This window comes from Ovis aries, chromosome 3 (assembly GCF_016772045.2).
Source record: "Ovis aries strain OAR_USU_Benz2616 breed Rambouillet chromosome 3, ARS-UI_Ramb_v3.0, whole genome shotgun sequence".
NCBI lineage: Eukaryota > Metazoa > Chordata > Mammalia > Artiodactyla > Bovidae > Ovis > Ovis aries.
In genome coordinates, this window is record NC_056056.1 from 46,367,191 (window position 1) to 46,387,112 (window position 19,922).

Genomic DNA, 19,922 nt, shown 5'->3' on the forward strand with positions numbered 1-19,922 from the left:
TTCTATTTCATTGACTTGTTATTGGATAATAATATTATTGTTTTAATATACTTTAAATTATTTTTAAACTGCTGGTAGGGTAAATCCATGCTTAATAGTCTTCTTTTTTGGAATATATTTTTAAAGAATTGTTTCTTAAAAATATATTTGATGTATATAAAAGAAAAATTTGTCATATACATACATTAAAAAATATAATGTGAAGCAACCATTGTAAGATCTATGACATGAACTTGCATCAGTCTATATATTCTTCCCATTCTACTTATGCCATCCTCTCCATGGATATTTCTTCCATAGTAACTTTAAAATTGCTTTGTCAAATTAAAAGAGTTGTGATTTTGATTGGACTTGCATTAATTTTATAGATAACTTTAGGGGAGATGGGCATCTTTATAAAAATAATAAGTAGTTTTTACTGAGTGCTTTCTTCGTGTTCATTCATTCAATCCCCGCAGCAACCCTATTATCATTTTCATTTTACAGATGAGAAGACTGAAGCATAGATTGAATAACTTGTTGAAGGTCAAGAAACTTCTTGAAGGTCAAGCAACTAATTTGACTTAGTAAAGTCAAATGCAGGTAGTTTGGTCCCAGAGCCTGTGCTGTTAACCTCTTATGTTGAATTGCCTCTCCACAGTATGCAGTCTGCTCATCTATAAGGGACATGCCATTCAATTTGCCTGTACCACTTCCTCATGTTCCAGTCTACATCCTTATCTTTTATTAGTGAGCAGGTACCCACTTAACCCTCTTCCCTCCCCTACCATAGCTGATTGGACCAGGAGTAGGATTCAAATCGGTCCAATCAGATTCTCTCTTGAGAAATTTGCAATTCATCTTACCTGGTCTTGACCTAGAAAGTGATGACACTAGCACATAAGGGAGGGAGAGATGTCTGACCCACAACAGAGAGTGACAGACAGACAGACAGCAGAAGACTTACAAAGCCTTGGGTTCCCAGAAGTGAGTGGTAGGGAAGTTAGTTGCCTGGGGTTCTGGAACTTTCTGGGTCCTGGTTTGCCCTACTAAGCCTATCTACACAAGGTACTACTCTTCAAATAAACTTCTCTTTCAATTTAAAGTCACTTAAATGTTTCCTCTTCCTTCTGAAACCAAATATGCTGAATAGAAGTATGTGGCCCTCTGTTTACCCAAGTTTTCCTTTACTGTTTCCCAGTGTCATTTTCGGAAAAGGCAATGGCACCCCACTCCAGTACTCTTGCCTGGAAAATCCCATGGACAGAGGAGCCTGGTAGGCTGCAGTCCATGGCGTCACTAGGAGTTGGACATGACTGAGCGACTTCACTTTTACTTTTCACTTTCATGCATTGGAGAAGGAAATGGCAACCCACTCCAGTGTTCTTGCCTGGAGAATCCCAGGGACAGGGAAGCCTGGTGGGCTGCTGTCTATGGGATCGCATAGAGTCAGACTCGACTAAAGCGACTTAGCAGCAGCAGCAGTGGCATTTTCTTCCTAGATCCTATATGTTTTTTGTTCGGTTCATTCCTAAATATATTTAAGGTGTTTTTCCTCTTTACAGTGATAAATCTGCTATTGTTGTCCCCTTTACATTTTAATCTACAAAAATTCTACTTTCATCAGTTGAGTCTGCCAAATGTCAATGACTTGTAAATGTGACATTAGCCTTTGAGATGCATTTCAAAATGATATGTTTCCCACAAGGCATTTTTTTTTTTAGTTCTATACTTTCAGTTGTGCTGGTGATGATTCATTTAAGGATGATGATGATTCATCTGATGGTAGTGAGCCATGAGGATCCCAAAGAAGTATAGAGTTTCCTTGATTTAAAAAGAAAGTATCATACATGAATAGAAACGTTGAGTTCCCAACAGTATTTAGCTAATGTTAGATAAAATGAAACTCTTTTTGGCTGTGCCACGCAGCTTGTGGGATCTTAGTTCCCTGACCAGCGATTGAACATAGGCCCTCAGCAGTGAGAGTCAGAGTCTTAACTGCTGGACCACCAGTGAATTCCTGAAAACTATTTTTATCTTTTAAAAATTTATTTTAATTGGAGGCTAATTACAATATTGTGGTGGTTTTTGCCATACATTCACATGAATCAGCCATGGGTGTACATGTGTTCCCCATCCTGAACCCCCGTCTCACCTCCCTCCTCATCCCATCCCTCAGGGTCATCCCAGTGCACCAGCCCTGAGCACCCTGTCTCATGCATCGAATCTGGAGTGCCGATCTATTTCACACATGTTTCAATGCTATTGTCTCAAATCATCCCACCCTTGCCTTCTCCCACAGGGTCTAAAAGTTTATTCTTTACATCTGTGTCTCTTTTGTTGTCTTGCATTATAGGGTCATCGTTACCATCTTTCTAAATTCCGTATATCTGCGTTCAATTCAGTTCAGTCGCTCAGGCGTGTCCGACTCTTTGCCACCCCATGAATCGCAGCACGCCAGGCCTCCCTGTCCATCACCATCTCCCGGAGTTCACTCAGACTCACGTCCATCGAGTCCGTGATGCCATCCAGCCATCTCATCCTCGTTCATCCCTTCTTCTCCTGCCCCCATTCCCTCCCAGCATCAAAGTCTTTTCCAATGAGTCAACTCTTCACATGAGGTGGCCAAAGTACTGGAGTTTCAGCTTTAGCATCATTCCTTCCAAAGAAATCCCAGGGTTGATCTCCTTCAGAATGGACTGGTTGGATCTCCTTGCAGTGCAAGGGACCCTCAAGAGTCTTCTCCAACACCATAGTTCAAAAGCATCAATTCTTCGGCATTCAGCCTTCTTCACAGTTCAACTTTCACATCCATACATGACCACAGGAAAAACCATACCCTTGACTAGACGGACCTTAGTCAGCAAAGTAATGTCTCTGCTTTTGAATATGCTATCTAGGTTGGTCATAACTTTTCTTCCAAGGAGTAAGCATCCTTTAATTTCATGGCTGCAATCACCATCTGCAGTGATTTTGGAGCCCAAAAAAAATAAAGTCTGACACTGTTTCCACTGTTTCCCCATCTATTTCCCATGAAGTGATGGGACCGGATGCCATGATCTTCGTTTTAAGAATGTTAAGCTTTAAGCCAACTTTTTCAGTCTCTTCTTTCACTTTCATCAAGAGGCTTTTGAGTTCCTCTTCACTTTCTGCCATAAGGGTGGTGTCATCTGCATATCTGAAGTTATTGATATTTCTTCCGGCAATCTTGATTCTGGCTTGTGCTTCTTCCAGCCCAGCGTTTTTCATGAGGTACTCTGCATATAAGTTAAACAAGCAGGGTGACAATATACAGCCTTGACATACTACTTTTCCTATTTGGAACCAGTCTGTTGTTCCATGTCCAGTTCTAACTCTTGCTTCCTGACCTGCATATAGGTTTCTCAAGAGGCAGGTCACGTAGTCTGGTATTCCCATCTCTTTCAGAATTTTCCACAGTTTGTTGTGATCCACACAGTCAAAGGCTTTGGCGTAGTCAAGAAAGGAGAAGTAGATGTTTTTCTGGAACTCTCTTGCTTTTTCAATGATCCAGCAGATGTTGACAGTTTGATATCTGTTTCCTCTGCCTTTTCTAAATCTAGCTTGAATATCTGGATGTTCACAGTTCACATACTATTGAAGCCTGCCTTGGAGAATTTTGAGCATTACTTTACTAGAGTGTAAAGGGACTTCCCTGGTGGCTCAGACAGTAAAGCGTCTGTCTATGATGCAGGAAACCTGGGTTCGATCCCTGGGTTGGGAAGATCCCTTGGAGAAGGAAATGGCAATCCACTCTAGTACTACTGCCTGGAAAATCCCATGGACAGAGGAGCCTGGTAGACTACAGTCCATGGGGTCCGAAAGAGTCGGGCATGACTGAGCAACTTCACGTTTACTAGAGTGTGAGATCAGTGTAATTGTGCAGTAGTTTCAGCATCCTTTGGAGATGGAATGAAAACTGACCTTTTCCAGTCCTGTTGCTACTGCTGAGTTTTCCAAATTTCCTGGCATATTGAGTGTAGCACTTTCACAACATCATCATTTAGGATTTGAAATGGCTCGACTGGAATTCCGTCTCCTCCACTAGCTTTGTTTGTAGTGATGCTTCCTAAGTCCCACTTGACTTCACATTCCAGGATGTCTGTGTCTAGGTGACGATCACACCATTATGAGTAGTGCGTGCATGGGACCTTTTGAGGGAGGTCACCATTGCCATCATCTTCATTACCTCCACCATAGTGTGGCCCCAGGTAAATAACAGAGGGAACACAGCCCCACCCATCAACAGAAAATTGGATAAAACAATAGGGGACATTATTTGGATAAATATTTCAAATATAGTAGACAAAAATGTAAGGGTTAGAGAAATTGACAACTCATTCTTAATATAGGCATGTAAGTTTATCCAAACCCTCTGGGTCCAGTGTGTTTCAGAACTCAAGATTGTTGGGATTTTAGACAGGAATATAGTGTATATATAGTGTAAAATATAGCATAGTGTATTATAGTATATAATATAGTGTATAATATAGTGTATATAGAGGAGCCTGATAGGCTACAGTCCATGGGGTCGCAAAGAGTCAGACATGACTGAGCGACTTCACTCGCTTCACATAGTGTATATACCATATTTTCTGTAACACTCAGTGGGGTCTAGAGTAGCATTTTAAAATCAAACATAATCAAACGTGCCACAAAAAATCCGTTAGTATTAACACTAATTTGGATAAAGCTATATAACCTATATAGTAACCACACATGTTCAGGTAAGATTTGCTGCTAAATGAATTTGACTCAAACTTGTGAAAAACTTTAGGTTTCTAGAGAGTTTTTTTTGGATTTTGGAATTTTAGTAATAGTCTATAGATCTGTACAAGTGAATATGTTCTGATTTGAACATCTGGTGAGCACTGGGGGTCAATTACAGTGTTCTTTGAAGTCCTGGCTGGGTTAGGTAGTCTGTGGTTTGGGTGTTTAGTCTGAAGGCAAGAGAGTACACTTTTAGAAGAACAAAATACAGACTTTGAAGTAATTATTGAAAAAATAATGTTTAAAGTATCTTAACTTGCATTCTTAACCTTTGTCATCAGTCATTATTTCAATGTGTGGTGTATTTTTTTGTTTGAAAAGAACTGCAATAAACAATAATACTCTCTATAAAATCTTAATATTAAAAATTGCCTTAAATGATCCTTGGTGTTTTCATCTTTTATTTTGAGCATATAGAAGCACGTACTTCTAAATATCCTATGACTGTAAAGATACTATTTCAGTTGAGTCTTTTAAGGTATCAAAATTAAGGGACCTATTCAGTCATCATATACATTGAGTGCTTAGTCTGTATCAGATTGTACTAAGTGCTGAGGATATCGTTTGGCAGAAGAGAAGCATACATAAATAGGACATTATAATATCCTGTGATAAGTGATGTGATAGGGTAAGAACAGTGTACCATGAACACCATGTTCTAGGGGATGGGAGGGACTAAAAGTTAACCAAGAAATTAGGCACGTGAAATGGGGAGGGAAATTTTAAAATGTTCTGACATAGTGATTTTCCACACACAGTTCATCGACCAGCTGAATCGACATCACTTGGGAATTTGTCAGAAATGCAGATTCTCAGGACTTCAGACTTCCTGAATTTAAAACTCTGAAGTTGGAGTCTAGCAGTCTGTTTTAATAAACCTGATCATCCCTGTGATTCTGAGGTACACTACAGTTTGAGAGCCACTGTTGTAAACAGTCAATATGAAAAAAATCAGAGCACATATGCAATCTGCTATAAATGGCAAGATGTTTAGTGTAATTGAATGGCATTATTCACTATTTAGTGTATCTGGATGGGAGTGGTGTGGCAGCGTGGAGGAGTCATGGAAATGAAAGATAAGGTTGGAAAGGTAAGCATGCTTCATTTGGGTCTTATCAGTCATGTTAAAGAGTCTGGATTTAATTTATTCAACAAATGTTTATTTTATATCTACACTATAGTACAGTGTACAAAATAGATTCCCTGCTCTCAGGAAACTTAGCCTTGTTGTTCAGTCGATCAGTCATGTCCAACTCTTTTGCAACCCCATGGACTACAGCATGCCAGGCTTTCCTGTCCTTCACTTGGCCTAATAAGCAAATAAAAATGTATGTTTTTATATCAGGTGGTAAAAAAATGCCATGACACAACAACGTGGATGAATCTCCAAGGAATAATGTTATGTGGAAGAGGCCAACCCTCAAAAGTTAATATGTATGATTACACTTATATAACATTCTTGAAATAAAAACAATTAGACATGAACAGGTTAGTGGTTGCTGAGGATTAGAAGGGAGTAGAGGTTAGAGGGTCATGGGTGTGGCGGTAAAAGAGCACCATGAATCCTTGATAGAACTGGAAGTGTCCTGTATCTTGGCTGTATCAATGTCAATATCCTAGTGGCAATATTGCACTGTAGTTTTGTAAAATGTGGCCACTGGGGGAAACTGGGTAAAGGGTACACAGGATCTCTATTATTTCTTGCAAGTGCTTATGAATCTACAAATATTGCAAAGTAAAAAAGGTTCTTTGAATGATAAATCAGGATAGAGTATCAAAAAGATGAGAGGATTTATTTTATATGGGATAGTTAGGAAAGATCTAGGTGACGAAGGTAGAGCATTACATGGGAATACTTGGAGAATGTTAGAAATACAAAGACCCTGAGATAGAGTGTGCTCTGTGTGTGTGAGGAATAGCAAAGACAGTATTGTGGGTACGATAGATGAGCAAGAGGGGAGAGCAGTAGGAAATGAGATCAAAGAGTTGGTGGAGGTGGTAATGGTAGGAACATCATATAAGGGGTTATAGTCACAAAGACTTTTCATTCTGAGTAAAATGGGAAGCCATAGGAAAGTTTAAGCAGGAAAAGTAACAATCCAACTTAACCTTTTAAATGCTTTGCTTCACAGGGTGAAAAATTGACTAAGTGAAGGGAACATGAGATTATCGAGGTTTGGTCCAAGGTGGCAGAGGAGGAGGTAGTGAGAAGTAGTGTGACTGGTAGTGTGAATAAGTTTTGTAGTACAGTTGACTGGATGTTCTAATGAATTGGATGTGGGATGTGTGAGAAGGAGAGGAGTCAAATGTGATTCCAAGGTTTGGGCCTGAGCGAGTGGAAGAATGGTGCTACTGTTTTATGAAGTGCAGAATTTGAAGGAAGAGTACTCTAGGGCAGAAGATTAGCAGTTTAGTTTTGGGCTTGTTGAAATGCCTGTAGACATACAAATGGAGATGGGAAATATCCTGTGGGATATGTAGTTTGCATAGGAGTTGGGCTCGACATGGGAATTTCGGAGGCAGCAGCATGTAAATGGCATTTAAAGTCATGGACTAGATGAAAACTTCAATGAATGAGTGTGTAGATAGGAAAGAGAAGAGGTTTATGCAGTGAGTCCTGGACTCTCGAATTTTTAGAGGGTAGGAAGATAAAGGAGAATTCAGCAAAGAATGCCGAGAAAGAATGGTCGTTGAGATAGAAGGAGAACTGAAGACGGGGGTGACTTGGAGATCTACTGACAAAACTATCTCAAGAAGAAACCAACCAATAAATCAAATGCTCGTGTTAGGTGATATGAGATATGAACTGAGATTTCTCCTTGAGATTTGGCTGCATGGAGGTCATTGTTGATTCTGATAAGTGCAGTTTTTATTACACAGTGGGAGGAAAATCTGATTGGAGTAGGCTCAAGAGAGAAAGGAGAGTCAGTAAAAATTAAGTATAGACAATTCTTTGGAAGTGCTTTGATCAGGGATGAGGAGGTGCAAAGAGAAGAGGCAGAAACTCTACCCTAAGAACAGTGGGGAGTCTATGGAGAACTCTTGGTGTCTACCCTTTCAAGGACAGTTTAAAATACTTGACATGACTGCTTTGTTAATGTGTTTTCATTAGCTATTACACGCAAGAAAAAGTGATTATGTTAGCTAACATCTTAATTTTATATCCTATGAAACAATGTCATTGAAAGTAAATAACTTTTCAAAGAATATTGGATATCAGGTTTTGATTGTTTGCCTTAAGTAATAAGAGATTTGTTCTATGTCTGTGTGTGTGTGTTTATGTGCATATGTATATATACAGTTGATCCTTGAACAATTTGGGACTGAACTGTGAAGGCAGTTTAAATGCATATTTCTTCAAAAAATAGATTCAAAACTTTTTTTAGATTTGTGACAGTTTGAAAATAACTCAAAAATTGTGTAGCCTAGAAATATCAAAAAGAAGTATGGTATGTCATGAATGCATAAAATATACGCAGGTACTAGGGTATTTTATCATTTGCTGAAGTATCATTTACTGGATGGTAGTTCATAACATTGTGCAGGAGGTGGTGACCAAGACCACTCCCAAGAAAAAGAAATGTAAGAAGGCAAAGTGGTTGTCTGAGGAGGTATTACAAATAGCTGAGAAAAGAAGAGAAGCAAAAGGTGAAGGAAAAAGGGAAAGATATACCTAACGGAATGTGGAGTTCCAGAGAATAGCAAGGAGATATAAGAAAGCCTTCTTAAGTAAACAATGCAGAGAAATAAGAGGAAAACAATAGAATGGGAAAGACTAGAGATCTCTTCAAGAAAAGTAGAGATACCAAGGGACTATTTCATGCAAAGATAGGCACAATAAAGGACAGAAAGAGCAAGGACATAACAGAAGCAGAAGAGATAAAGAAGAGGTGGCAATACTACACAGAAGTACTGTACCAAAAAAGGTCTTAATGACCCAGATAATCACGATGGTATGATCACTCACCTAGAGCCAGACGTTGTTTAATGCAAAGTCAAGTGGGCCTTAGGAAACATCACTACTAACAAAGCTAGTGGAGGTAGTGGAATTCTAGCTGAGCTATTTCAAATCCTAAAAGATGATGCTGTGAAAGGGCTGCACTCAATATGCCAGCAAATTTGGAAATCGCAACAGTGGCCATAGGACTGGAAAAGGTCAGTTTCTATTCCAGTCCCCAAAAGCAATGCCAAAGAATGTTCAGACTACTGTACAACTGTGCTCATTTCACATGCTAGCAAGGTAATGCTTAAAATCCTTCAAACTAGGCTTCAACAGTAAATGAACCAAGAAATTCCAGATGTTCAAGCTGGATTTAGAAAAGGCAGAGTAACCAGAGATCAAATTGCCAACATCCATTGGCGCATAGAAAAAGTAAGAAAAATTTAAAAAAAAAATGCTTCATTAACTATGCTAAAGGCTTTGACTGTGTGGATCACAACAAACTGTAGAAAATTCTTAGAGAGATGGGAATACCAGAACACCTTACCTGTCTCCTGAGAAACCTGTATGGATATCAAGAAGCAACAGTTAGAACTGGACATGAAACAACAAACTGGTTCAAAATTGGGAAAGGAGTACGTCAACGCTGTATACTGTCACCTTGCCTATTTAACTTATATTCAGAGAACATCAAGAGAAATGTCAGGCTGGATGACTCACAGGCTGGAATTAAGATTTCTGGGCGAAATACCAACCTCAGATATGCAGATGAAACCACTCTAATGGCAGAAAGTGAAGAGGAACTAAAGAGCCTTTTGATGAGGGTAAAAGAGGAGAGTGAATAAGCTAGTTTAAAACTCAACATTCAAAAAAATGAAGATCATGCTATCTGGTCCCATCACTTCATGGCAAATAGATGGGGAAAAAGTGGGAACCATGACAGACTACTTTTCTTGGGCTCCAGAATCATTGTGGATGGTGACTGCAGCCATGAAATTAAAGACACTTGCTCTTTGGAAGAAAACCTTTGACAAACGTAGACAGCATAATAGAAAGCAGAGACATCACTTTGCTGACAAAGGTCTGAGGTCAAAACTGGTTTTTCCAGTAGTCATGTATGGATGTGAGAGTTGGACCATAAAAAAGGCTGAGCACTGAAGAATTGATGCTTTCAAATTGTGGTGCCAGAGAACACTTTAAGGAGTCCTTTGGACAGTGAGAAGATCATCCAGTCAAACCCCCCCAAAATCAATTCTGAATATTCATTGGAAGTATTGATGCTGAAGCTGAAGCTCCAGTACTTTGACCACCTGATGTGAAGAGCCAACTCATTGAAAAAGACCCTGATGCTGGGAAAAATTGATGGCAGAAGGAGAAGGGGGTGACAGAGGATGAGATGGCTGGATGACATAATTGACTCAATGGATATGAGTTTGAGCAAACTCCGGAAGATAGTGAAGGACAGGTAAGCCTGGCATGCTACAGTTCATGGAGTCGCAAAGAGTCACACTTAACTTAGTGGCTGAACATCAACAACTATAAAATATAAACAAGTCTATTGTAAAAAGTTCAAAATTTTTCAAAATTTACACAGTCACTTACAGAGCATACATGGCAACATTCCCAGTTAAGAAAAAGATAAACATAAAGAAGCAGTATTAAATCATAACTGCATAAAATTAACTATAATACATGGTGTACCACTTTAACTGGAGAAGGCAATGGCACCCCACTCCAGTACTCTTGCCTGGAAAATCCCATGGATGGAGGAGCCTGGTAGGCTGCATTCCATGGGATCGCTGAGTTGGACATGACTCAGTGACTTCACTCTCACTTTTCACTTTCATGCATTGGAGAAGGAACTGGCAACCCACTCCATTGTTCTTGCCTGGAGAATCCCAGGGATGGTGGAGCCTGGTGGGCTGCCGTCTATGGGGTCGCACAGAGTCGGACACAACTGAAGCGACTTAGCAGCAGCAGTACTACTTTAATAATTTCATAGCTACCTCCTGTTGCTGTAACGATGAAATCTAGTGTTTCATGTTGCAAGTAAAATGCTATGTGACACTAAACATCTCCATGTGAACAATTGTGTCTCTAGTAAAATCTATATTGCAGTAAAAGATTATCTCATGGTTTTCAAAGATTTTTCATCGTGTTTAGTGCAATGCTATAAACTTTGAATAACACCAAGGACCCATACAAAGTGCTGCTAATGATCCTGGAAGTTCTTCCAAGAAGCAGAGTCATTATATTACAAGAAAAATTTGAACTGTTTGATATGCAGCATAGATTGATCTGTTTGATCTGCAGCTGTGGTTACCCACCATTTCAAGATATATAAATCCAGTGTAAAGACCATTGTTAATAAAGGAAAAGGAAACTGTTGCTGCAGCTACAGAAACTTGTAACTGTTGCAAAACTTTGCACTGTTGATGAAATGCCTTTTTATCTCATATTGAAAATGTAACCCTTTTGTGTGGGTGAAGTATTGCTGTAAGAAAGACTTATCTATGGAGTCTAATATGATTCCAGAAAAAATGAAGTCATATAACAACTTAAAAGGAAGGTGAAAGACCTAAAGTAGGAAAAATTTATGTCAGCAAGAATAGTTTGATAATTTTAAAAAGAAGTTTGGCTTTAAAATGTCAAGATAATAGGAGAAGAAGCTTCTGCTCAGCAACAGACAGCAGAAAAGTTGTCATTAAAAGAATCATTGAGGAGGAAGGATGTCTGCCTAAACAAGTTTTTAATGCAGAAAAAAGTATTCTATTCTGGCGAGGGGAGGGGTATGCCACAAAAGACATTTATTAGTAAGGAAGAGAAGTGAGCACCAGCATTTAAGGAAAGGATAAGCTAACTTTACTATTTTGTGCAAATGCAGTCCAGTTTATGATCAGGACTGCCCTTATCTATAAAGCTGCTAACTCCTAAACCATGAAGGGAAAAGATAAACACCAGTCTTTTGGTTTTACAATAAGAAGGCCTACACTACCAGAACACTTTTTCTTGATTGGTTCCATCAATGTTTTGTCTCTAAAGTCAGGAAGTACCTTTGCCAGTAAGTAATTGCCTTTTAAATTTCTTTTGATACTGGACAATGCCTTTGGCCACTTCAGACCTCATAAGTTCCACTCCAAAGGTGTTGAAGTGGTTGCTTGCCACTAGACACAATGTCTGTAATTTAGCCTCTAGATCAGGGGGTCATGTGAAAGTGTTAGTTGCTGAGTTGTGTCTGACTTTTTGTGACTCCATGGACTGTCATGGAGCCTGCTAGGCTTCTCTGTCCATTGAATTCTCCAGGCAAGAATACTGGAGTGGGTATGCCACAAAAGCCATTCCTTTCTCCAATGGATCTTCCTGACCCATGGATCAAACCCAGGTCTCCTGCACTGCAGGCAGATTCTTTACCATTGAGCCACCAGAAATCCCAGATCAGGGGGTCATAAGGACTTTTAAACCTCATTATGTATGGTACTTTATGGAAAAGATTGTCAGTGCTATGGAAGAGAAACCCGATAGAACATCATAAAAGTCTGGAAGGATTATACCATTGAATACATGCCATCACTGTTGAGAAAAAGCCCTGAAAGCCATCAAACCTGAAAGGAAATTCCTGCTGGAGAAAACTGTGTCTAGCTGTTATGCCTGACTTCACAGAATTTACAACAGAACCAGTCAAGGGGATCGTGAAAGAGATTATGGATATGGCAACAAAGGTAGCGAGGGGGAGTGAAGAGTTTCAAGATCTAGATCTTGGAGAAATTCAAAAGCTAGTAGACACCACATCAGAGGAATTAACAGAAGATGACTTAGTGGAGAAGAGCGCTTCTGAACCAAGACCAGAAAAGGAGGAAGATGTAGAAGAAGCAGTGCCAAAAGACAAATTGACATAAGACAATCTGGCAGAAAGGTTCCAATTATTCAGGACTACTTTTGACTTCTTTTATGACCTCAGCACTTCTATGATATGGGCACTGAAACTAAAGCAAATAGTGGTGGCTACCATATAGAAACATTTTTAGAGAAATGAAAACGCAAAAAAGTCATTCAGAAATTACAATATTTCCTTAAAGTTACACTGAGTGTGCCTGTCTCTCTTGCTTCCCCTTCCATCTTCTCCACCTCTTCCACCCCTAAGACAGCAAGAGCAACCCCTCCTCCTGCTCCTTCCCAGATTATTCAATGTGAAGACAAGGATGAAGATCCTTATGATTCACTGTCACTTAGTGAGTGGTAAATCATCACGCTAATAGTAAATCATCATTGAACTAGTAAACTTCTGTATGTGTCTTTGTGTGAAAATCTAAAAATTGTGGGGCAAAAACTGTATGAGACTTTTTTTCGTGTCTCCATCATTATTGCCAAAGTGTTCATTTTACAGAATATCATGTGGTTTGTGGTATATGAACATTTTTAGAGAAAGGAAAAAGCAAAAAAGTCAGACAGAAACTATGATGTATTTCCTTTGTGTTGCATTGAGTATTCCTGCCTCTCCTGCCTCCCCTTCTACCTCGTCCACCTCTGCCACATAAGACAGCAAGACCGATGCATCCTCTTCCTCCTCAGGTTACTCAGTGTGGAGACATGTGGATTAAATGAAATAATATACATTAAGGGTTTATTATAGAGCAGTAACAAAAGGTACATCTGACTTGATTTTTTAAAAGCAAAACTACTAATTCTTTCGCAACTAACTAGTTCACATCTAATGTTCCCATATATGTATATATCTGGGGAAAAAAAACCTTTAATGTAGATTTACATGAAAATATTACTTGGTTCCAGAAAGAAATATAGAAGTAAAATCAATTTTACTAATTGTTTTCCAATTTAGAACATTGTGTTGGCTGGGATTCTGCTTTTAATAAACTAGTCTCTTAAAGATACAGATGTAAACCCTAGAGATGGGGGACGGGATGACCCTATGAGACAGGAGATTTGGACATCTCTGCCATGTGGGCTGAATAGTATATAAGCCAGTTTACAGAGAAAATAGTTGTATGTAACATTCACTAAGAATTTAATGTCAAACTACCAGGCTTTGCAGAGAGATAACCTGCCCAAAGCTCTGTAGTTTGTAAGTGAGAGAAATGGGTTTTGAACCCAGACAGTTTATATTAGAAGCACAGGAACTTCACCACCACCCTCACAGAAGAAAAGGAAAATAACTGAGATAAAGAGGAAGAAATGAGATAACAAATGGCAAAGGTTCTGCTTAAAGTTGCATAAGCAGAGAGCAAAAAGGGAAGTTATTATAAAGACACAGTAAACCTGGTTACCTCCCAGAATTCAAGGGCAGGGTCTCTGGAAGGACTTTGAATTGATGATTCATCAGGAAGCAGGCAGGATGTCTCACCGAATGGCAGACTTCATAGTGTCTGTAGTATACAATGGGGCTTCTATAAATAAAATCTTTTATTTTCAATTATGTTCTTTTCCATAAATGTGCAGTAGCATACAATATGGGTCAATAACACAAATTTCCTTCAGGTATAAGAGAAGCAGCACCAGCCCAGGAGTCTGAAGATTTGGTTTTTGTTCCTAAACGTTCATGGAACATAAATGTTCATGAAAACTTTGGGGAGTGATAGAGTACGCTTGATATGTTTAGTACCTAGGTGGCAGTGTTGATTTCACAGGTATATACATATGTTAAAACAGTGTACACTTTAAATGTGCAGTTATACCTCAATAAAGTTGTTTACTCTTTTTTTTGAAGTATAGTTGATTTACTATGTCTTGTTAGTTTCTGGTGTAGAGAAAAGTTATTTGGTTTTATATATATATATATATGTATATACATGTATATACATATACATATATATGCCAAAGCCTTTGACTGTGTGGATCACAATAAACTGTGGAAAATTCTTAAAGAGATGGAGATACCAGACCACCTGACCTGCCTCTTGAGAAACCTGTATGCAGGCCAGGAAGCAACAGTTAGAACTGGACATGGAACAACAGGCTGCTTCCAAATAGGAAAAGGATTACGTCAAGGCTGTATATTGTCACCCTGCTTATTTAACTTATATGCAGAGTACATCATGAGAAACGCTGGACTGGAAGAAGCACAAGCTGGAATCAAGATTGCCAGGAGAAATATCAATAACCTCAGATATGCAGATGACACCACCCTTATGGCAGAAAGTGAAGAGGAACTAAAAAGCCTCTTGCTGAAAGTGAAAGAGGAGAGTGAAAAAGTTGGCTTAAAACTCAACATTCAAAAAACGAAGATCATGGCATCTGGTCCCATCACTTCATGACAAATAGATGGGGAAACAGTGGAAATAGTGTCAGACTTTATTTTGGGGAGCTCCAAAATCACTGCAGATGGTGACTGCAGCCATGAAATTAAAAGACGCTTACTCCTTGGAAGAAAAGCTATGACCAACCTAGATAGCATAGTGAAAAGCAGAGACATTACTTTGTCAACAAAGGTCCATCTAGTCAAGGCTATTGTTTTTCCAGTGGTCATGTATGGAAGTGAGAGTTGGACTGTGAAGAAAGCTGAGTGCCAAAGAATTGATGCTTTTGAAGTGTGGTGTTGGAGAAGACTCTTGAGAGTCCCTTGGACTGCAAGGAGATCCAACCAGTCCATTCTAAAGGAGATCGGTCCTGGGTATTCTTTGGAAGGAATGATGCTAAAGCTGAAACTCCAGTATTTTGGCCACCTCATGCAAAGAGTTGACTCATTGGAAAAGACTCTGATGCTGGGAGGGATTGGGGGCAGGAGGAGAAGGGGATGACAGAGGATGAGATGGCTGGATAGCATCACTGACTCGATGGATGTGAGTCTGAGTGAACTCCGGAAGTTGGTGATGGACAGGGAGGCCTGGTGTGCTGCAGTTCGTGGGGTCGCAACGAATCGGACACAACTGAGTGACTGAGCTGAACTGATGTAAATATTCTTTCTCTTCCGTTATGGTTTATTACATGATATTGAATATAGTTCTCTATGCTATACATAGAACCTTGTTGTTTATCTATTTTATATATAGTAGTTTGTATCTGCTAATCCCAAACTCCTAAATTCATCCTTCCCCCACCACCTTTCCCCTTTGCCAACCAAAAGTTTGTTTTCTATCTCTGTGAGTCTGTTTCTATTTCATAAGGAAGTTCTTTTGTGTCATGTTTTAAACTCTACATATAAGTGATAATAATATGGTATTTGTCTGTCTTTCTGACTTACTTCACTTAGTATGATAATCTTTAGAGCCATTCATGGCATTATTTCATTCTTTTCCATGGTTGAGTAGTATTTCATTATGTCTATATAGCACATCTTTATCTTTTCATCCGTCAGTGGGCATTTAGTTTGCTCCCATGTCTTGGCTATTGTAAATAGTGCTGCAGTGAACTTTGAGGTGTATGTATCTTTTTGAATTAGAGTTTTCTGCAGATATATGCCCAGGAGTGGGATTGCTGGATCATATGGCATCTCTACTATTAGTTTTTTAAGGAACCTGCATAACTGTTTTCTGTAGTAGCTGTGCCAATTTATATTCCTACCAACAATGCAGGAGAGTTCCCTTTCCTCCACACGCTCTCCAGCATTTATAATTTGTAAACTTTTTAACAATGGCTATTCTGAGCAGTCTAAGATAGTACCTCATTGTAGTTTTGATTTGTGTTTCTCTAACAATTAGCAACATTGAGCATCTTTTCATGTGCCCCTTGGCCATCTGTGTATCTTCTTCAGAAAGTGAAAGTTGCTCAGTTGCGTCCAGCTCTTAGAGACCCCATGGACTATGCTCTCTGTGGAATTCTCCAGGCCAGAATACTGGAGTAGGTTGCCTTTCCCTTCTCCAGAGGATCTTCCCAACCCAGGGATCGAACCCAGGTCTCCTGCATTGCAGGCAGATTCTTTACCAGCTGAGCCACAAGGGAAGCCCAAGAACACTGGAGTGGATAGCCTATCCCGTCTCTAGTGGATCTTCCTGGCCTAGGAATCAAACCAGCATCTCCTGCCTTGCAGGCGGATTCTTTACCAACCGAGCTATCAGGGAAGCCCAGCTATTTAGGTTTTCTGTCCGTTTTTTGATTGAGTTTATTGTTGTTGTTCTTGAGTTATATGAGCTGTTTGTATATTTTGGAAATTAAGCTTTCTCTGGTTGCATCTTTTGCAAGGTTTTTTTTCCCATTCCATAGGTTGTCTTTTCATTTTCTTTTATGGTTTCATTTGCTGCATAATAGCTTTTAAGTTTGGTTAGGTCTTATTTGCTTATTTTTGCTTTTATTTGTATTGCCTTGGGAGACTAACTTAGAACATTGTGCAATTTATGTCAGAGAGTGTTTGCCTATTTTTTTTCTAGGAGTTTTATGGTGTCATATCTTACATTTAAGTCTTTAAGTCATTATTAGTTTATTTTTTGTGTATGATATGAGGATATGTTCTTTTTTTTTTTTAATTTTATTTTTTTATTTTTTAGTTTTTTATTTTTTAAATTTTAAAATCTTTAATTCTTACATGCATTCCCAAACATGAACCCCCCTCCCACCTCCCTCCCCATAACATCTTTCTGGGTCATCCCCATGCACCAGCCCCAAGCATGCTGCATCCTGCGTCAGACATAGACTGGCGATTCAATTCACATGATAGTATACATGTTAGAATGTCATTCTCCCAAATCATCCCACCCTCTCCCTCTCCCTCTGAGTCCAAAAGTCCGTTATACACATCTGTGTCTCTTTCCCTGTCTTGCATACAGGGTCGTCATTGCCATCTTCCTAAATTCCATATATATGTGTTAGTATACTGTATTGGTGTTTTTCTTTCTGGATTACTTCACTCTGTATAATCGGCTCCAGTTTCATCCATCTCATCAGAACTGATTCAAATGAATTCTTTTTAACGGCTGAGTAATACTCCATTGTGTATATGTACCACAGCTTTCTTATCCATTCATCTGCTGATGGACATCTAGGTTGTTTCCATGTCCTGGCTATTATAAACAGTGCTGCGATGAACATTGGGGTACATGTGTCTCTTTCAATTCCTGGTTTCCTCGGTGTGTATGCCCAGAAGTGGGATTGCTGGGTCATAAGGTAGTTCTATTTGCAATTTTTTAAGGAATCTCCACACTGTTCTCCATAGTGGCTGTACTAGTTTGCATTCCCACCAGCAGTGTAGGAGGGTTCCCTTTTCTCCACACCCTCTCCAGCATTTATTGCTTGCCGATTTTTGGATCGCAGCCATTCTGACTGGTGTGAAGTGGTACCTCATTGTGGTTTTGATTTGCATTTCTCTAATAATGAGTGATGTTGAGCATCTTTTCATGTGTTTGTTAGCCATCCGTATGTCTTCTTTGGAGAAATGTCTATTTAGTTCTTTGGCCCATTTTTTGATTGGGTCGTTTATTTTTCTGGAGTTGAGCTGCAGAAGTTGCTTGTATATTTTTGAGATTAGTTGTTTGTCAGTTGCTTCATTTGCTATTATTTTCTCCCATTCAGAAGGCTGTCTTTTCACCTTGCTTATATTTTCCTTTGTTGTGCAGAAGCTTTTAATTTTAATTAGATCCCATTTGTTTATTTTTGCTTTTATTTCCAGCATTCTGGGAGGTGGATCATAGAGGATCCTGCTGTGATTTATGTCTGAGAGTGTTTTGCCTATGTTCTCCTCTAGGAGTTTTATAGTTTCTGATCTTACATTTAGATCTTTAATCCATTTTGAGTTTATTTTTGTGTGCGGTGTTAGAAAGTGATCTAGTTTCATTCTTTTACAAGTGGTTGACCAGTTTTCCCAGCACCACTTGTTAAAGAGATTGTCTTTACTCCATTGTATATTCTTGCCTCCTTTGTCAAAGATAAGGTGTCCATATGTGTGTGGATTTATCTCTGGGCTTTCTATTTTGTTCCATTGATCTATATGTCTGTCTTTGTGCCAGTACCATACTGTCTTGATGACTGTGGCTTTGTAGTAGAGCCTGAAGTCAGGCAAGTTGATTCCTCCAGTTCCATTCTTCTTTCTCAAGATTGCTTTGGCTATTCGAGGTTTTTTGTATTTCCATACAAATCTTGAAATTATTTGTTCTAGTTCTGTGAAAAATGTGCCTGGTAGCTTGATAGGGACTGCATTGAATTTGTAAATTGCTTTGGGTAGTATACTCATGTTCACTATATTGATTCTTCCAATCCATGAACATGGTATATTTCTCCATCTATTAGTGTCCTCTTTGATTTCTTTCATCAGTGTTTTATAGTTTTCTATATATAGGTCTTTAGTTTCTTTAGGTAGATATATTCCTAAGTATTTTATTCTTTTCGTTGCAATGGTGAATGGAATCTTAAAAATTAGGGCAGAAATAAATGCAAAAGAAACAAAAGAGACCATAGCAAAAATCAACAAAGCCAAAAGCTGGTTCTTTGAAAGGATAAATAAAATTGACAAACCATTAGCCAGACTCATCAAGAAGCAAAGAGAGAAAAATCAAATCAATAAAATTAGAAATGAAAATGGAGAGATCACAACAGACAACACAGAAATACAAAGGATCATAAGAGACTACTATCAGCAGTTGTATGCCAATAAAATGGACAACGTGGAAGAAATGGACAAATTCTTAGAAAAGTACAATTTTCCAAAACTGAACCAGGAAGAAATCGAAAATCTTAACAGACCCATCACAAGCACGGAAATTGATACTGTAATCAGAAATCTTCCAGCAAACAAAAGCCCAGGTCCAGATGGCTTCACAGCTGAATTCTACCAAAAATTTCGAGAAGAGCTAACACCTATCCTACTCAAACTCTTCCAGAAAATTGCAGAGGAAGGTAAACTTCCAAACTCATTCTATGAGGCCACCATCACCCTAATACCAAAACCTGACAAAGATGTCACAAAAAAAGAAAACTACAGGCCAATATCTCTGATGAACATAGATGCAAAAATCCTCAACAAAATTCTAGCAATCAGAATCCAACAACACATTAAAAAGATCATACACCATGACCAAGTGGGCTTTATCCCAGGGATGCAAGGATTCTTCAATATCCGCAAATCAATCAATGTAATTCACCACATTAACAAATTGAAAAATAAAAACCATATGATTATCTCAATAGATGCAGAGAAGGCCTTTGACAAAATTCAACATCCATTTATGATAAAAACTCTCCAGAAAGCAGGAATAGAAGGAACATACCTCAACATAATACAAGCTATCTATGACAAACCCACAGCAAACATTATCCTCAATGGTGAAAAATTGAA

At 38.8% G+C, this 19,922-nt stretch overlaps 1 long non-coding RNA gene across 2 annotated transcripts in view; it reads left to right on the forward strand.

Annotated features, from left to right (window-relative positions):
• The window catches only part of LOC105612743 (uncharacterized), a 65,546-nt gene that overhangs the window by 2,059 nt on the left and 43,565 nt on the right, over nucleotides 1-19,922 (forward strand). The window contains exon 2 of one of the 2 annotated variants that reach the window (XR_009600150.1): nucleotides 487-5,857. This is a non-coding gene — a long non-coding RNA (uncharacterized LOC105612743). The remainder of the gene's footprint in view (nucleotides 1-486; nucleotides 5,858-19,922) is intronic. The other variant, XR_003588694.3, reaches the window with a different exon arrangement.